The sequence below is a fragment of the Mirounga leonina genome, unplaced genomic scaffold (genome assembly GCF_011800145.1).
Source record: "Mirounga leonina isolate KUSES-001 unplaced genomic scaffold, KU_Mleo_1.0 Mir_104, whole genome shotgun sequence".
NCBI lineage: Eukaryota > Metazoa > Chordata > Mammalia > Carnivora > Phocidae > Mirounga > Mirounga leonina.
The window spans coordinates 104,266-120,313 of record NW_023270231.1 but is presented as its reverse complement, the minus strand read 5'-3'; positions in this window follow the sequence as shown (position 1 = coordinate 120,313).

Sequence of the window (16,048 nt, the reverse complement as noted above, 5' to 3'; positions counted from 1 at the left end):
TTTGCTTACTTTGGGGGAAGGGGGCTTTAAGGAGTCAAAAACAGGCATTTTCTATGATCATCAGAAATCCTATAATCAGATAGGTTGTCCTAAAATATAGCTCTAACTATGTCATTGCTTTGCTCAAATATGGTCAATGGCTCCCCTTGGCCTATTAAATACATAGTTGTTCAATGATTAAATAAACATGGAGCTTACATATTTCAAACTTGAGCATCTAGGTCAAATTATGTTTAGGTTCAACTATTTATCTTGGAAATTCTCTTCAAATATGGGTGGAGAACCTACTCTGTATCCCATAGGATGTCACAGGCTGGGGGATATAGAAAAGAATATGACACAGTTTCCGCCTCCAGGCAGGTGAATATAGTAGAGGAGGAAGATAGATGAATCCTGCCATCTGTCATCCAAAGCAGACCATGACTCGTGCTTGATAGAGATGTAAACACAACTCTGGGAGAGCAAAGAAGGAAACAACCATGGGGAGCCAGCAAGGCTTCAAAAGGCAGAAAGTGAGGACAGAGGGAAGACACACGATCCAAGGGAAGAGCACCTGCAAGGGCTTGGAGGCAGGAGAGGGCACCGTATACTCCGGGAGCCTGGCACCTGTGTGTAGACTGGGAAGAGAGAGTGGGGAACGTGAAACCTAGCAGTCACGGTCAGGAGTTGGAGGCCACTGAATTTCTTGCAGGCAATGGGGAGTGATGGGACATTTTTAAGACAATATTTACATGACCAGGAGTGTACATAAGAAAGAAAAGACTGGCCACGAGTAGAAAGGGATTTCCTCATTTCCTTAGACTCAAAGGCTGGGCTGACATACTATACCTTGCCTTAATAGCCTATTCTGATGTCATCCGTCATTAGTACATCATGCTGTCTCCCCCATTAGTTCTGAAGCCTATTTGCCATCCCCAATATCAGGCTTGGAAGGCTTGACTATCCATAGTCTGTTGTGATTGATGGCAACCAAACCCTGTACCAATATGTCACACACTGGGATTTACATACTTATACATCCATCATCTCATTTCATTTCCTACACACACACACACACACACACACACACACACACCAAATTCCCCAAGGACAGGAATTAGAACCTACTTTTACAGATTAAGTAAGACTCAGAGTGCCTAGCTGGTCAGCTTAAGATAGTGGTTCTCAACTGGCAGTGATTTTCTCCCCCAGAGGATATTTGGCAATGTCTGGAGACATGTTTGGTTCTCATAACTGGGCAGGTGCAGCTGGCATCTTGTGAGTAGAGGCCAGGGATACTATTAAACATCCTGCAATGTATAGGACAGCCCCCCACAACAAAGAACTATCTGGCCCAAAGTATCAATAGTGTTGAGATTGAAACACCTTTCTTAGGGGACATAGCAACTGGCATGCCTGGGACTAGACACCAGGCCCCTGATCCTAGTCTCTCCCTTCATCATATTACATTGGAAAAAGATTAGATTCAAATTCTTTCAAGACTTTTCACATTTAAAATAGTACACCTGAAAATGAGTGTTCCTCCAAGTCCAAATGGATGTGTATCTACCGGAGGGACTCCAGGCTGTTGACAGGCCTTGTAATGCTGCTCAAACTGAGCCCCAGAGATGGCATGGCATCTACCCCTATGATCAATTTGACCTATCGTGGTTCATATCTTTGGCATTCTTTATTTTTTTTTAAGGTTTTATTTATTTGTCAGGGAAAGAGAGCACAAGCAGGGGGAGTGGCAGGCAGAGGGCAAGTAGCCTGATGCGGGGCTTGATCCCAGGACCCTGAGATCATGACCTGAATAGAAGGCAGAGGCTTAACTCACTGAGCCACCCAGGTGTCCCTCTTTGGCATTCTTTAAGTTTCATTACCATATAGCTAAAATAGCCTGAGATTTATTTTTTTGGCTTTGGTTTTACACCACAAATCAAAGAGTGTGGTGTTGGGCAGGGATTTCAAATACAAATGCCTCTTTGGGCCAAGGAAGAAAATGAATGAAATCAGCCACATGGGGGAGAGAACAATGAGGACAAAGTGAACTAGAAGGTGTATAACCTTTCAAAAGGTAGTTGCAAGGCCTTGATGCCAGCCAATTCTTGTAAGGAACCATCGGCTTGATGTGGCCAAATAGTCTTTTTTTTTTTTTAAGAGAAAGCAGAAATAAGGATTTTTTAAAATATTAAGTGTACCTTCCCTGCAAGGGGCACAAAAAGGGTGGGGGCAGAGGAAATTGTCTCTGAGCTTGAGCTGGCCCACGGGCCCCAGAGTGCCAGTTCTCCGTCAATGGAAGGTAGACTCAAGGGTCCAACCACACACCCAATATCAACTTGGGGGACAAGTTCATTTCATCTCTAGGCCTCTGTTCCCCCACCTGTAAAATGACAAGACTAGATTAGGTGATGGCTATAGACTGTTCTGGCTCTGACACTGTGAGTCCCTTTGAGGGCAGGGACCCAGTGAGAAAGAACAAGGACAGGGATGGGTCTGGGAGGATCTGTGCTCTCTGCCTGCAGGGGAGATCAGCAGGTTCCTTCCCCTCCCCTGGGCTTGCATCTCAATCTGTAAAATGTGGGGCTTGTACCAAGGTCTCTTCTGGCTTGAAGATTTTGGGCTTCTAGTGTGAAACAATTCAAGGAGGGGGAGAAGCCATCAAATTTATGATCTGAGAACAGATCGCTGACAGCTAACAAATTGGCAAAAACGCAATCAGAGAGAGGCTGCCTCCGCGGCTTTATAAAGGCCCCGTCTTAAAAGATGTAGAAGAAAAATAATAACGATAATATTTTTCATGTTTTTAGCACAATTCCTACAGAAAGCTCCCAAAATACTCCACAGACTGTGTGTGGTGAGAACACCACCCCGAAGAATGTAATTACCCGGCCTGGAGTTCTGCCAGGTTTCAAAGCATTTTCTTTCTTTCTTTTTTTTTTTTCTTCTTTCAGTCTTCCCTCCCCTTCTCAAACAAATGACAGCATTTTCATAAGCCCTCAGCATTACTAGGTAATTAGGGAGCAGTGCAAGTTCTGGAAAACACCCTAGGGCAGGATCAATGCCTGAAAAAAAAAAAAAAGAAAGAAAAGAAAAGGTCTATTCCAAGGGGGAAGCTCCCACGCAGCACCATCGTTACTGGTAGAAATCGGAGGCTCTGACTATTCCTCCAGACCAGCAGTACCTGCAGAAAGGTGGCCCCCGGGCAGCTGTCCAAGGCGCAGGACTATCCCACGGCTCTCCCGAGAGGCTCTGGTCTACAGACAAGACAGCCAGACTCTCAGTGCATCCTCACTGGATGCTTCATTTTGGATGAGCCATGCCACCCCTTTGTCTCAGTGGCTTGTCTATGAAATGGGGGTTGTAAGAGGGCCTACTTCCTGAGGCTAGTGTGAGGGTTAATGACACACTGTATGCAAAGGGACTGGCAAATCTCCAAACACTCAGTGAGGACTTTGCCAACTGTTATGGCAGGGAATGGGCAATGTCATCGTTCTTGCCCAGTGGTTGGAGTTCAGATGCATCCTGGCCCTGGAGGCCTTCCCCGTGGTTCCAGGCTACTTCTGAAATCTTCTGTAGTTCAGTTTGCCAAGCTTCTGTTACCTCTGTGTCACTTTCCCACACCCTACGACATCTGTCTATCAGGGACACACAAACTGCTGATTCTAAAGCCCCCCAGCCTGCTCCTCCCGTCATTCCTTCCATCTCCCTCAAGGACACCTGCGTTCGCCGGCTCATCAAGCTGAGGACTCCACATCCAAACCCATCAGCAAACTTCATGGGCTGGGCTTTTGAAACACAAGCGAATCTACCACTTCCCACCACCTCTCCATTCGTCCCCCCTAGCCTCACATCTGATCATGGCAATCTTTACCAACACTTCATTTCCACTCCTTCTCTACCTCCCCCACCCTGCTAACCACCATGGCAACATAATGTGTTTTCTGTACAGCAGCCAGAGTGAAACTTTAAAAAACAGAAGTCAGATTTTGTCACTCCCCAGCTCTTATATATCCAGAAGCTTCACATCATTCTTAGAATAAAATCCAAAATCTGGCTGCTGGCTGCCTCTTCGACCCCATTTGCTATACTCTTCTTCCCTTGCTCACTCTACTCCAGTCACATTAGCCTTCTCATCGTTCTGTGGATGCACTAAACACCATTTGACTCAGGACCTTTGCACTTGCTCTTCTTTCTGCCCAGGAAACTCCTCCCACAGAACTGCACATTGCTTCCTCTCTTGTTTCATACAGGCTTCTATTTGAAAGTTTCTTACTTTATCCCACCTCCTGCCATGATTTTTGTTTCTCTTACTCTGCTTCATTTTTCTTTGCAGTGTTTATTACTACTTAAATATACCATATATTTATTTGTTTATCATTTGGTCCATTATAAGAATGTATCTTGTTCACTCCAGTACTTGGTATAGTCTCTAACAGAAGTAAGTTCTCCATAACTTGGTGAAAGAATGAATGGATGGTCCTTATCATTCTGATGTTTTCAGACCCTGTTCATTTCCCATCTTCCCCACAATGCCCTCCCATACCCATTTGGACCTCCCTGAATATCTGTGTTACTTATCACTCACTGCTTTTAACTGGTATTTTAACTTAGCCCCTCCCACTGGATTTTCAGCCCCTTAGGTGGCATGAATCATGCCTATAATATAATAAGAGTTAGTTTTGAGTATTTACTATGTGCCAGGCTACACATCTGCCACATGTCATGTGATATTCACAGCAACCATGTAAAGTAGGAACCCTTATCATTCCATTTACAGGTTCACTACAGGTGGATAAGGGGGGGGGTTGGAGAGATTAAGTTACTTGCCAAGCTTGCATAGCTATTTAGAGGCAGGGCTGAGGTTTCAATCCATATCTGCCTGGTTTCCAAGGCTGGTTCTCCTAACCATCATCCTATACTATCTCAAGGGCCATCCATGCTCATCAATTTGGTCAATTTGCACTGCACAGGCTCTTGACAATGTGCACTATACTTCCAGAAAGGTAAAGGGCTTTGCCCCAGGACACATGGCCAAGAGATGACCTGGCCCAGTGAGTCCTCATACTCAAAACACCTTTCTGTAGTAGCTCAGCCACAGAATTATCAGGAAGGGGCCCTAAGAAGCCATTTAGAAAGCATGAACAAAACTGGGGTTTGCCTCAAAAAGCAAATGTGTCTTGAGAAAGAAAATGAATAATTGTTTCTCTCCCCATATCTGGTAGCCTTCTTTGAGGCCCAACAGTAATTATCATGCTTATTGTAGTCCCCACCCACCTCCACAGCCAAAGGGGGATTTTAATCAGTTTTCAGGAGACTTGAAACATAAATGATTCTAATTGACTGTCATACTCCTAGTATTAAATTTTGCTGCTTACCCAACCTCTAGCCTCTCCTTTATTACTCTAAGAGAGACAAAATCATGCAGAAGGGGAAAAAAAAAAGCTAAGAGTGGGACATCTCTTATGTGGAAGAGAAGCAGGTAGAATGTTGGAAGGAAATTTTGAGACAATGGAGCCCAACACCTTCATTTCACAAACAGAATAGGATCTCAGAAAGGTTAAGTCATTAGCCCTGGGTCATCCAGCAGATAGTGGCAGATCAGGAACTTGAAACCCAAGCTCTACTGCATGGGAGTATTGTTCATGTCCCGTCACAGTGAGAGAAATCTGACACAAGGCTCATCTAAAGGGGTTCAAGGAATGGCGATCAAAACTACAGCCCATAGAAACACAAGAAAGGGGGCCTAAGTTAGACTGATATTTTATAAGAGGCCAATGGGAGTCCCTGGAGAACACTAGCCCATTGCTCACGTGGTAATTTTTCCACTAGACACTTCTGAGATGGTATTTCAGCATAACAGACAAGGAGGGTCAAACAGTTGGCCTGCATGTTGCCTGACAGTTGGACAGTGGCAAGAATCAAAGAGAATAAACACAGGCGAGAATTTGTATAAACTTCCCCATTTGTCCTTAACAGAGATCCCCTAAGACTTAACTCCCCCTCCTCTACTCCTCACTATGGATTTACCTCCTTCACTTCTCTGTTTACCCCTTTTATGGGCCCCTCAGAGCAGCCTCAGAACTACCCGTTCCCTTCCATCCTATGGTGTTACTGGAGTAGATTCACATCCGCAGTGACCCAACTTAGTACCTGCCAACTTGAGCTGGTCACACTGCTCCACCATGGTTTCCATTCCCTACGCCAAACAGAAATAGCATCTTGGCTCTTGAAGACTGGAAGAGAGGGTGGCACGCAATACAGAAGGGAATCTGCCTCCTTGGGGAAAGCAAGGACCGTAATACAATGTCATTAATTGCAGCTACCACTTGCCATCACATGCAGCACACTGTGCTAAGTACTTCATACACATTATACCACTCAATCCTCTTAACAACCCATAGCATTGTGGTAAGCCCCATTATACAGGGCACACCTTGGTCTATTAGTCTTCAAAGCCTTTGCCATTCACTACTCAGCTCCATGTGTTCCCTCAACAAACCCTGTGGAAACAGTATTAGCAGTTCTTTATTTAACAAGTAATGAGACTAACTCAGGAAGCTAAAGCACTAACCTAAGGACACCAACCAATGCATGGTAGAACCAAGTCTCAAGTCAGATCATTTCCTCCTATTTAACACTGCCAGTTTCTGCTTCCCACGATGCTCCCCACTCCACCTTCCCTCTGCCCTTGATATCAGGCAACAGGCAGGGATTCCTGCCTCTAACTCTTTCTTTTCTTTTCTTTTTTTTTAAGATTTTATTTATTTGAGAGAGAGAGAATGAGAGAGAGCAAATGAGAGGGGGGAGGGTCAGAGGGAGAAGCAGACTCCCTGCCGAGCAGGGAGCCCAATGCGGGACTCAATCCGGGACTCCAGGATCATGAGCTGAGCCGAAGGCAGTCGCTTAACCAACTGAGCCACCCAGGCGCCCTCCTGCCTCTAACTCTTTCAATGAGGCTCCCAGGCAGGGTCAGTGATGCCATGAAGCTCCTGTACTCCCTGTACTCAAACCAAGAGTAGGACTGCAAATCATGTGGCAAACGAAGGCTTAAGAGTTCTTTCAATAGGACGGGTCTCTAGAGTCGCCTTCCTGACACCAGCAGGTACCATAGTTTGTGGGAGCGAAGTGGTACTCTGACCCCAGAGGGATGAAGTAGGTAGGAAAGTGCTTCAAAAGAGCAAATGATATCTGGAAGCACCCTGCAATGACTGTCCTCACTCAGTATCAACCACTGGTGCCTGCCTTTGCCCTGGAAGTTAAATGTGAACATGTACTCCTCCAACCTCAACTCTCTAGGGTCAGACCAAGACACACTAGGATGACATAACCCCCACCAGCTGCACCATTTAGTCTGGCAGCCAAGATAGGTTCTCAGGGCCAATGTACCCCCTGAATGGATGTGCCGCAGGTGCACGATGATCAGTCCCATCATCATATGGTAGCTCTGTTCTGGGTTACCAGGATGTCCTAATAAAGGGCAGAAGTGAGAAATCAGAACAGAGGCAGAACTGGGGAGGCAGGGTCTAAAAGGCAGCCCTGGAGATTTCTGTGTTCCCTCTGATTTGGATATGCACAGCTACTCGGGGTTCCTGCAATAGCTTCTGGCAGGGCCGGCATCTTGAGAAGCAGAGACAGTTAAGATCTATGGCCTAAGGTATAGGTCCTCCTGGATGTCAGACATCTAGCCCTCTGCTTTAAAGTTCTCCACAGTGGGGCTCAGGGAACCCTCTCCTTCACCACAGCTATGCTCTTCTCCCACACACCTGTAGAGCTGTGGTTATTTGTGTGTATGTGATGGTCAAGCAAGGCACTACAACCCAAGACTGGAAAGATCTGGGGGGAGGCGGGACATAGAATATCATCATACTTTCTCTATGAACCCTTTCACTTTACAGTATTAGAGGGTCCTTCTGCTATAGAGCACTTCCTCCTCCTTGTGGACCCCTGCTCCAGACACCCCAGTAGGAACAGCTAACCTCCTTTTGCACCCTCTAAAACTGACCAGCCCCTCCTGCATTGTCATCCCTGCACGGGCCTCCCAAAGGCCCCTCTCAGACTTACCTTCAGCCTCTCCAAGTTCTGAAGCCATCCCTCCCCGGGGAAGTCCAAGGGGCAGCTGGCCCATCGCTAGGTGCGGTGACCTCACCACGGGGAGAAGAATGACCTGGCGCAGGATTAGAGCCCTGAAAATGAGGGCCTCAGGGGGCTGACTGGGAAGCAAAGCCACTCGCTCTGCCACGCTGTGAGATCGCATGCACCGAGTAGCCAGAGCACAAGAGAAGCGCTTCTTCCATTCTGACGTCAAAGACAGTAACGGGAATGAGTCAAGCAGGTGGTTCACGGGGGGTTCGTCATGCCTGACCTCATGGGGCAGAGCCAGGGTATCAGAGGCCTGAACTACTTCCTCTTCAAAAAGCCTTTAGAGGGGCGCCCAGGGGGTCAGTCAGTTAAGTGCTGGACTCTTGATCTCAGCTCAGGTCTTGATCTCGGGGTCGGGGCTCCACGTTGGGTGTGGCGCCCACTTTGAAGAAAAAAAAAAAGCCACCAGGAGGCCTTGGCCACTGTGGGAGGGCACACCTGTTCCAGTTCCTCCTGTTCCCAAGGAGGCGCATCGAGGAGCGGTGGAGGAAGAAGCAGCAGGCAACCTCCGAAGCTGCAGGCTGGAGCCGCCTCCAGGCTGTCTGCCAGCTCCCTGTCCCCGGTCCGGTCCGGCGCCTCACTGACCTCCGGGACGGAGCTGAGCAGCACGCGCGGGGTGGCGCCGCTGTTCCTCCCCCAGCGGCCGGGACAATTCTGGCACTCCGTGGCCTTTCTCCCCAAGTCTAGCTCCTGCATGCTCTCTTCAGGGAGGACCCGAGGCACGTCCTGGACACAGCGCCGGAACCGGAAGGAGTGGCCACGTCAAGGGCGGGAGCGTCGAAACAAGAAACGGGCAGGCAGCCCGGAGGAGTGAGGAGGGGCCCGCGGACTTCTGCCTCGGGAGTGAGCAGCAGCAACAGGTAATTAGCGTTATTTCTCAAGGACACTTCGACCACTTTGGAGGTGGCCCAGAAATTAGTCTATAACAGTAGGGGTCAAAGCCATGTTTGCCAAATGTAACCCACATGATAACTTTTCTCCCTGCTAGTATTTAGAACCTGAGTTCGGGAGTCATAATGCTGGGATTGGAAGACTAGCTAGAGGCTTATTAGCATGTGACCCTGGGCAAGGTACTTTAGCTCTCTGAGCCTCCTTTTGCCTATCCATAAAATGGGCATAAAAGTACCTCAGAGGGGTTTGTGAGGACTACAGGAGAAGCTGCATGTAGTACTTGGCACAATGCCTCATGAACAGTTGACATGCAGTACACGGTTACGTTAGCTAAGCTGGCGTCATATTTGGGCCAGCACTTAACTGTATACTTAGGATGAGAAAAGCAGCTTCTAGCCTGTTCTCTTTACTGAGGGAAATAGAATAAATCTGGGAGGACGTGGAGATGTCTACGCAACCTGGGAGATAAACACCAGTGAGTGAACAGGAAGGTCCAAGGTCAGTGCAGGAAGATAATGTGAAGGTTCAAAGAGGAATCTTTGGAGCCTTATAAAGACCCTTTCACCCAAAGCAGGAGGGCAGTGAAGAGACTAGACGTTCAAGGCTGCCTGAGGACATCCTTGACAGAGCTGCTAACCCAAACCTTCTAGAGCTTAGCTTCAAAACGAATCTGCATCATGTTTAGCCCCACAGGTTTGGGAATATGTGGGAGAACTGGTTCTGAATGCTCTAATCCCTTGCAGGAAGGCCCATCCAGCCAAGCTCCCCTTTATTTTAGGCTGAGAAAGCTGAGCTCAGGAAAGCACTTCTTCCTAAGAGAGAGTGTGATAGCAGAGGTGAGATTTCAGGCTGTAGAGCCAAAATCCCTGTGTTTGAATCCCAGCTCTGCTCATCATGAACCGTGGGGCCTTGGGAAAATCACCTCATCTTTTCAGTCATTTTTTCACCTGTAGGGTGGTGGTGATAATGTGGACATCAGAAATCTGTTTTGAGGTTAGTAACTGAAACAGAGTGTCTGAAACATAGTAAATACTCAGATGTTCCTTATTAGGGCCAATGAGTCCAACCCTTGTAGCCTCTTTCCTTCTCAGAGCCTTTCATTCCTCATGCTTGCTTCTTACTGAGTTGCACCACCCACTTCCACGGAAGTTTCTGAGAAGAAAATATTGAAGCTGTTCTCTCCCAACCAGGGTGTACCCTCTTCTCTTGCAGTAAATAGCTTTGTTTTTCTGAACTTTAAGTCTAGCCTCCGCTCAAACGTAGCTTTTAGTCAAGGCGAAACTCAGCCTCCACAGATTCAGTCCCAGACCTGGTAATGATCATAAGGTGGGGAGTCAGGGTAAATCAGGCAGCTCCTTATAGCTTGAGTCTAAGGGGTGTGTGTGTGGGGGGGGGGGTGATTTCAACATGTGGGTGAGGGTCAGGGCTTAAAACAGTATAGTTCACTTGATAGTGAGCAGCAGTAGTTGAGGGGGGTAATTTTGCCCCCTGGAGGATATTTGGCAATGTCTGGAGACACTTTTGATTATCGTAGCTTAGAGGGAAGGTTTCCTCCTGGCACCTGGGGACAGAGGGCAAGGGACATTAAGGAAGGGTAAGGGAATTGGACAGCATAAGGGTTGTTTTAGCTGTAATTACATTTTATTTTTTGAAGAAAAAAAAACTGACTCTGGGGTGCCTGGGTGGCTCAGTCATTAAGCGCTTGCCTTCGGCTCAGGTCATGATCCCAGAGTCCTGGGATCGAGCCCCGCATCAGGCTCCCTGCTCCGCGGGAAGCCTGCTTCTCCCTCTCCCACTCCCCCCGCTTGTGTTCCCTCTCTTGCTGTGTCTCTCTCTGTCAAATAAATAAATGAAATCTTTAAAAAAAAAAAAAAACTGACTCTGGTACAGTAGAATTGTTTGTTGCAATATTTTCTGAATTTTATGTGGTTGAAATGTTCATATTAATTTTTTCATTCAAGGAAAGGAGTTGTGATATTAGACTTTGACAGGGTAGAATTGGCAAACATTTTCAATTTACTGAAGTTAGAAAAAGAAGAGTGAAATATTTTATGCTGGTGTTTTAGGCCTAATACAGCAGAATTATAGGAACGATAACCAAAGTGAAAAAGGTGTGTGTGTGTGTGTATGTGTGTACCTGCATGGGGGAGGGATTGCCAAGAAAGAGGAGTAATCTTTTAGATATGCTAAGCTCACTATCCTACAGTACATCTTTGTGGAAATTTGGCCATGAGAAAGCTAGGTCAGGAATTCAGGATCAAAAGTCAGGGCGAGCCTCTGAGTCTCGGGTGGCATCTACTTGGCCAGGTTTTCCAAGGGAAGATATAGAGTGAAGAGAGACAAAGCCTAAAGACTGAACCTTGGAAACTATCAATACTTTAGGGTCTTAGGGAGAAAAAGATATGTTAAAGGAGAGATTCCAGGAGCTAGAAGAGTACAAGGAGAATATGTTGTCATGGAAACCAAAGAAGAGAGGATTTCTGAGAAGGAAAAGGTGGACAGCGGTGTTAAAGCCTGTGGAGGAGATTGGGCTGAGAAGGAGCCACTGGATTTGATGATACATGGTACAGTGGGAGGTCTCAAGAAAGCAACTGTCACTAAGTAAGTGGCCTCTCATTCATGCATTCAAATCTACTTATGGAGTACATGTATGTCATGATGCAGTGTGAGGATATGAGAGAACGTGCTAGAACAGGGTTCCCTGCCTTCCTGCAGCTCACAGTCTGGTGCTTAAATGTACACACCAATAGCATGTAATGTGGCAATTCATTATACCTGTGATAGAAGCATGCGTGGGATGTGATGGAATCACCTCAGGGAAGGCTTCCTAGAGGAGGTGAAATACAAGATGAATTTTAAAGGATGATGGATGAATTGGAGTCAGCCATGTGAGTTGGGGATGTGAGTTGGTAAAAAAGGAAACACTTTTCCCAACAGAAAGATCAGTGTGAGCAAAGTCTTAGAGCCAAGAGAAATCATGGTAAGTCCAAGGAGCCAGAGTAGTTCAGGGTCACGTGGATGGCTCAGTCAGTTGAGCATCGGGCTCCTGACTTCAGCTCAGGTCATGATCTCGGGGTCCTGAGATGGATCTTCGCATCAGCTCCCTGCTCAGTGGGGAGTCTGCTTGAGATTTTCCCTCTTCCTCTGCCCCTCCTCTCTCTCTCTCTCAAATAAGTAAATAAATCTTTTTGAAAAAAGAGCTAGAGTAGTTCAGAGTGTTTGGAGTGGAAAAGGATCAGCTGTAGCTGTAGTGAGTTGTGCAGGGTCAGATCAGGACCACCTTTGTATGTTATAATGTAGCATTTGGACTTTATTTTGAAATTCATCAGGGGCGACTGGAGCCACCAGGACTGAAGGACTGCCTCAGCTTGTTCAGGTTTACTTTATAACACACTTGTTTAGGGCAGCTCAGAGCTTTAAATCTTTGTATCTGGATTTAGCAAATATTCAAAAACATTTGTTGAATGAAAAAATGTAAAATCAATGAATCTCAATCATTTATTCAAGAAAGTGAACTTATGAAAGAGAAATAGAACTCAACAAAAGAGAAGTTGTGAAATAGATCAGGAATGGAAAGGAAGTAGGATAGTTAGGATTTTTATTTTCCTCATTTCAAAAAATAGCCACACATTAAGATTATGTAAATACCTACTCATTACAGCAAATGTTAACACATAAAAGTGTGAAAGTTCAAGTCCACTAAAAACCTTACCCACTGAGACAACCACTATCAACACTTCTGTGGCTACTTGTTTCCACATCTCTTTATACATACTGTGAAAGTTAATAAAGGGAAATCTCACTAAAAGGGACTCAGGATACTAGAAGCAGGGCTGGTAGGGGGAGCTCTACCACTCAATTGTCAATTACAGGAAAAACTGTCAATTACAGACTCCTTACAGAAGAATCTCAACAGGAAAGAATCATCAAGTACCAGCCCCCAAAGCGAAAGGTGTACATTGCAATTTCTATAGAAAAATAACTATCCCTGCAAATCACCCAATGAGAAACTGCCATCAACTGAACTCTAGCTTCTCTCCAGTGGACTTTTGTTCAAAACGACCCCTCCCAATTTCCTCCTTCTCTGTAAAATAACGTTCCTCTCTTGTTTGGTGGACTTGCCTATAGTTTTGCTATAACTTGCTTGTCCCAGATTGCAATTCTCTGATACTCCCTAATAAACACATCTTTTGCTGTTGAAATAACTGACGGTTTTATTTTTAAGGTTAACAATATGTAGACATTCACATATCTACATTTATTTGAATGAGATCATAGCTTATGTGTTTTATCATGGATATACTTTGTATTCCTTTTGTTGGGGTGGAGTAAGGAAATATTGAACACATTTATCTACTGAAATAAGTGTCAAATGGAGGAAGACAAATGTTAAGATTCAAGAGAACAGACATGGAGATGCAATCAGTAAAATCCAGAATATGGAAATCTCTCCAGAACAAATTATTAGTTTCTTCAACAAATAAATTGCAAAAGAAGCAAAAATAGATGGGAACAAAAGCTTATAGGTCACAGAAGATTCAATAGACATGTCAACCAAATGCAATGTTCAGACCTTGTTTGGATAATGATTTGAATAAACAAAAAGAATTTTAGAATCATGTGGGATATTTGAGCCCTGATAGGATATTTGAGCCCTGAAAGGATATTTGATATTTTTTAAAACTGTTGATTTTTTACATGTGATAATGATATTGTGGTTGTTTTTATTTTTATTTTTTTTAAAAAATGGGGTACAGTCTTCCCAGTGGGGAAGCACAGCCAGTTCTCAGAAGGATGCTTTTATTTTGCCAGGTTAATAGATCTTATTTAAATCATCTGTTGTTCAGTCTAACAGCAAGTGGGGATATTCAGCTCATTGACCCAAGGCTTCAACCTTTTCTAAACTCCTAAAACCTTCTGAAGTTCTGGAATTCCATGAGATTTAAAGACTTTGATCAGGTGAGTTTTGCAAGAGTTCACTAATTCTGCAGCAGGATAAACTTCTATTTCTTTCTTTTTTTTTTTTTTTTTAAGATTTTATTTATTTATTTGTCCGAGAGAGAGAGAGAGAAAGAGAGAGAGAGAACAAGCAGGGGAGCGGCAGGCAGAGCAGGCAGAGGGAGAAGCAGGCTCCCTGCTGAACAAGGAGCCTGATGTGGGACTCAATCCCAGGACCCTGGGATCATGACCTGAGCCAAAGGCAGAAGCTTAACCTAATGAGCCACCCAGGCATCCCAGGATAAACTTCTATTTCTTGTTTATACCATCAAGATTTGAAATGAGGGAGGAAAAATGATGTATACATTTTTTTTCTCACTTTTTCTTTAGGTACTAATCAAATTCAGCTCACTAACTTTGAAGGCCAAATCCTTCATTTTTCAATATCTCACTCTACATCAGAAATGCACTTTTGAAAGGAAGTATTAGATTATTTAATTTATTTTATTTTATATTATTTTTTAAAAGATTTTATTTATTTATTTGACAGACAGCAAGAGAGGGAACACAAGCAAGGGGAGTGGGAGAGGGAGAAGCAGGCTTTCTACCGAGCAGAGAGCCTGACGTGGGGCTCGATCCCAGGACCCTGGGATCATGACCTGAGCCGAAGGCAGACACTTAATGACTGAGCCACCCAGGTGCCCCAGTATTATTTTATTTCCTGTCCAATAATCTTATAATTTATTTATTTATTTATTATTATTTTTAAATTTTAATTTTAGGTAGTTTACACACAGTACAATATTGGTTTCTGTGGTAGAATTCAGTGATTCATCACTTATATACCAGACCCAGTGCTCATCATAACAAGTGCCCTCCTTACTACCCATCACCCATCTAGTCCATCCCCCTTCCACCTCCCTCCATCAACCCTCAGTTTGTTCTCTGTTGTTTAGAGTCTCTCTTATGGCTTGTTTCCCCCTCACCTTTTTTTTCCCCCCTTCCCATATATTCATTTGTTTTCTTTCTTAAATTCCACATATGAGTGAAATCATATGGTATTTGTTTTTCTCTGACTAACTTATTTCACTTAGCATAATACACCGTAGCTCCATCCATGTCATTGCAAATGGCAAGATTTCATTCTTTTTGATGGCAGAGTAATATTCCATTGTACATATATACCACATCTTCTTTATCCATTCATTGGTCGATGGACATTTGGGTTCTCTCCATAGTTTGGCTATTGTTGATAAAGCTGCTATAAACATCGGGGTGCATGTATCCCTTTGACTCTGTATTTTTGTATCCTTTGGGTAAATACCTAGTAGTGCAATTGCTGAATAGTAGGGTAGTTCTATTTTTAACATTTTGAGGAACCTTCATAACTGTTCTCCAGAGTGGCTGCACCAGTTGCATTCCCACCAACAGTGCAAGAGGGTTCCTGTTCCTCCACATCCTCACCAACACCTTTTATTTCTTGTGTTGTTAATTTTAGCCATCCTGACAGGTGTGAGATGGTATCTCATTATGGTTTTGATTTGTATTTCCCTGATGATGAGAGGTGCTGAGCATCTTTTCATGTGCCTGTTAGCCATCTGGATGGCTTTTTTGGAAAAGTGTCTATTCATGGCTTCTGCCCATTTCTTAACTGGGTTATTTGTTTTTTGGGCGTTGCATTTGATAAGTTCTTTATAGATTTGGGATACTAGCCCTTTATCAGGTATGTCATTTGCAAATATCTTCTCCCATTCTTTAGGATGCCTTTTAGTTTTGTTGACTGTTTCCTTTGCTGTGCAGAAGCTTTGTATCTTGATGAAGTTCTAGTAGTTCATTTTTGCTTTTGTTTCCATTGCCTGTGGTGACATGTTTAGTAAGAAGTTGCTACAGCTGAGGTCAAAGAAGTTTCTGCGTGTGTTCTCCTCTAGGATTTTGATGCTTCCCTGTCTCATGTTAATTCTGCTTCAGCGAATGGGAATAAAATACCCTCAGAGATAGAAGAGTGGACACTGGGAACAGAAGACCAGGAACAAGTGGAGGGATGTGTTCTGGTTTCTCATGGACTCAGAGAGGCAGAAGGCACAAACATCAGCTAGTA